Source organism: Meriones unguiculatus, chromosome 3 (assembly GCF_030254825.1).
Source record: "Meriones unguiculatus strain TT.TT164.6M chromosome 3, Bangor_MerUng_6.1, whole genome shotgun sequence".
NCBI classification, from domain to species: Eukaryota; Metazoa; Chordata; class Mammalia; order Rodentia; family Muridae; genus Meriones; species Meriones unguiculatus.
In genome coordinates this window covers 49719255-49723529 of record NC_083351.1, presented here as the reverse complement: position 1 = coordinate 49723529, position 4275 = coordinate 49719255, and the positions used below count along the sequence as shown (strand labels likewise).

At 36.7% G+C, this 4275-nt stretch overlaps 1 pseudogene; it reads left to right on the top strand.

The window, feature by feature from the left end:
• The first annotated feature begins 724 nt into the window (after window positions 1–724).
• LOC110543323 (putative vomeronasal receptor-like protein 4) lies at window positions 725–1634 on the top strand (annotated as a pseudogene).
• The last annotated feature ends 2641 nt before the right edge of the window (window positions 1635–4275 follow it).

Genomic DNA, 4275 nt, shown 5'->3' with positions numbered 1-4275 from the left:
TGGTTCTACAATTAATAGGGTGTAGAAGGTACACTAATGGTCTCTAAGTACATCTGTGTCTTCAATTCTAGATTCTGAGAATATAAGATTTTCTGGAAAAATAAACAAAAATGATGAATTGAGATAGACTTTGGCTGATTAAATTAGAGAGATTATCATGAATTATGACTGTGATTCCATTAGAATTATGAATGAAAACGTGGATAGTTGCAAAATAGAGAATAGCATAATTATAGAATATGAAATTGACTCACCTGCTTTTTTGGATTCTTTTACTGATATTTGTCTCTAGACGGACATAGTTTTGTTCCCTTGTGCAATTGTGTATAGTATTCTATGTCCTCTACTACTGTTTTAGGTGTTAATTATATAATGAGGCAATTTATTATATCGAGGCAAAATATATAATGAGGCAAATCAATAGGATTGGATTTCTAAGCTATGAAACTCAGATGAAATACAGGCACACAATATATGCCTTCTGTATAGATATGAATGTGAATGTATTTATTATCTATAATTTGCTATATACAAGAGATGCATGGAGGATCTATAGAAATGTATGATGTACAGTTTGGAACATCAAAAGTTAAAGAGAGAGATTAATCAAGAATTAGTAGGGAAAATAGAAATTGATATAGATATACTATCCAGTAAATTACAAGTTTGATGTATAATTTTTTTCAGATATAAGAAGTATGCTTCCACTATGCTCTTTTCACTGATGTCTTCATTCAGGAATGTCCTTTATTTTCAAGCTGGGCTTGGAGTCCTGTCCAACATGTTTCTTCTTTTTTTTTATACCTTCATAGTCTTAGGTCACAGACCTAAGCCCACAGACCTGATGTCTTGTCAACTGTCTTTTGTTCACATAATGATGATCCTCACAGGAGGGGAAATTTGGCTTACAGACATATTTGAGTCACTGAACATTGAGAATGACTTCAAATGTAAGGCAACTTTCTACATACACAGGGTGCTGAGAGGCCTCTCTATCTGCATCACCTGCCTCCTGAGTGTGTTCCAGGCTGTCACTATCAGTCCCAGTAACTCCTTGTTGGCAAAATTTAAACATAAACTAAAAGAACACATGATCCATTTTTTCTTCTGTATTTGGTTTTTCAATTTGTCCTTCAGTAGTACACTAATATTCTATGTTGGTGCTTATATCAATATGAATGCAACCAACCAGATGAAGGTCACCAAATCCTGCTCACTGTTCCCCATGAATTACATCATCAGAGGATTGATTATAGCAGTGACAACCTCCAGAGATGTGTTTCTTGTAGGAGTCATGCTGACCACAAGTACATACATGGTGATTATCTTGTTCAGACATCAGAGGCAATGCAAGCATCTTCATAGCATCAGCCACCTGAGAGTGTCCCCTGAGAAAAGGGCCACCCAGACCACCTTGCTGCTGGTGGTTTTCTTTGTGATCATGTACTGGGTGGACTTCATCATCTCAGTTATCTCATTCCCAATTATGGAAGTATGACCCATTCATCCAGACTGTTCAGAAGTTTGTGATAAATGCCTATCCCACCATAACTCCTTTGGTACAAATCAGTTCTGATAAGAGACTAATCAATGTGCTTAAAATCTTGAAGTCAAAGTGCCACTATATTTTGTAAAGATTTTTTTTTCTCCTCCTTAAAAAATGATTCATTTGTTTTTATTTGAATGTACAAATGCTATGTCACCTTGCGTGCATATGTGCATTCCTGGTACTCACAGTTGTCCGAAGCCATGGGATCATCTGGAAGTGGAGTTTTAGATGGGTGTAGTTGCCATGCTGGTGTAGCAGCAGTATTTTTTTTTCTAAATTATAGATTCTTCTTAAATTTCAATTGTTCAAGTAGCAAAGTGAGAATATTCATACGATTTTAAATAATTTGTGTTATTACAGACATATATTCTTTTGACATTTCTGATGCCAAGTACTATAATGTTCTTAAGTTCATTGTGCGACATAAGTTGCTACTTTCACATAAAATCTCTTTTCTCATTTTTACTTTATATCATAAAGGTGTCCTTGATGCTGAGGTTACTGAAAAGAAGCTTCTTGCTGATAGTGACTTTTTAAGTCTTCTGTTGAAAACATTATACTATACTCTCAATCATAAAGAGTGGTTTAAATTATAGTTTTAATTCTGCTTACTAATTAAAATTTCTCTGGATATAAAAATAATGCAAATTTAAATTTTCCATTTTTGCCACATTTCCCCAATGATCCTTATATGAAAATTTCACATACTTGTTTATTTATTATTTATATAGACATACATGATCTACAATGCGTTTTTGTGAATGTGAGTATGCGTTATGTATGTGCACAGATGCAGGATATGTGTTCATGTACCTGTGGAAACTGATGCAATGTCTCTTACTGTACCTAGGGCTTCCCAAGTAAGCCAAGATGGTAGCCGTAGATATTATCTGGGATTACTATCATACTCCACCACTTAAAATTTATGTTTTTCTTTTATTGAAAAAAAAATTTTTCCATATAATATATTTTGATTAAGGTTTCCCCTTTTACTAGTCCTATCAGTTTGTCCTCTTCTCCTCTCCCATCCATATCCACATCCTCTCTGTCTCTTCTTATAAAACAAACAGATCTCCAAAAAAAACCCAATAAGATAAAACAAAGCTAAAAAATATCAGAATAGGACAAAGCAGAAAAATAAAAAGCACGATGATCATCACTTTTAATAGCTGAGTAATGTTCTATTATGTAAATGTAGCACATTTTCTTTACTCCTTCATCTGAAGGTAGACATCTAGTTGGGTTCCAATTTCTAGATATTATGAATAATCAGTCTTTGTAGTAGGATGAAGTGTCCTCTGGGTGTATGTCCAATGCTGGTATAGCTGCATCTTGAACTAGATCTATTCCCTACTTTCCCAGGAACCATCATATTGATTTCCATATTGGATGTACTGTTATGCCCAGTTCGTGAGACCCCGCAAGACCACCAGGAATCGAATCTGCTGCAAATACATGAGGCTCTTTTATTACCAGCTCGAGCCTGGGTAGTAGCATTCTCCCTGGTTGAAGAGGAGGAGTGCTGCCTGATGGTCTAGGGAGGTTTTTAAAGGGAAAAAAAAACAAGCAGGGAGTTACATGCCTTGGTGTTATATGACTGAGTAAGGGAAATTGACTTTTGAAATGATTGGTTTACTTTAGGCAGCAAGACCATAAACAGTTCTGGCCTGGCCATCTGGGCTGCTTTCCTAGCAACTGTATCTCTAGTGAGCAGGGAAAGAATTCAGTAAGGCTAGTTCATTTCCTCGTGTGGCTGGACATGTCTACACCTGGTTGGCATTCACCCAGGCCTGTGCTCCAAACCTCAAAATAATGCCCCCCCAAAACAATTTTCAATTTTTTGGTCTCTCATTCCCCTCTTCCCATGATCAGTCTTGGGTCTTCCAGATATAACACAAGGAGTCATATCTGTAAGATTTACCTTTCCACAATGGGATCTGATTACCATTAGCTGTATCACTCTCAAGCATTCCTTCATGAAAGCCATAAAGCAATTTAAAAGTCAAGGCCCAAAGTTAAAAATCAAAATGAGTAGGCATCCCATCAGGGTGGATAGAAGGGTAGGAAGCCAAGGAGAACTATTATATCAGAATTGAAATCATCCTCTGGAATCTTTTCATCTTTTCTCTGTAGGGTCTCTCCAGGCTCTCTGTTATTCTTGCGAAGGATTTCCTAATCATTCCTGACTGGTTTACATAAAAACAACATTTCTCTCTAAAGGCCGCACATAGCCCATCCCGTTGTAAAAATAATAAATATAAGCCTTTTCTGCTTTGCAACACTACTTCTATCAAGAATCAACATTCTTTTCTAAATGGGTGATTGAGTGCTCAAGGAATTGAATATCAATATCTGCCTTTAAGCTGTTATAATTTTGACTTTGTACATCCAGTGCTGCAATACCAGTTCCTACTCCAGCTAAGCAGATCCCCAAGATAATAGCTAATGTCAAGGAGCCCCTTTTGACTTAGAATTTCAGCCTGTTAGGTGAGATTTTGGGCGGAGGTCTCTTCTTTTGAAGTGGTTTCAGTGCTGACTATGGGGCCATTGACATCAAGGGGCTAGGAAGGCTAAAATGCCAGTCAAAGGCTGGCCAATGGGGCAGTCCTCAGAAGTGTCAATTCTTTGGTTTCTCAGTACAAGTTTGTGCTCTCAAGAGCAATTGATGAGTGTTCTCCTTACTTCACATCCTTGCCAGCATGAAGTGTCATTTATATTATTCAACT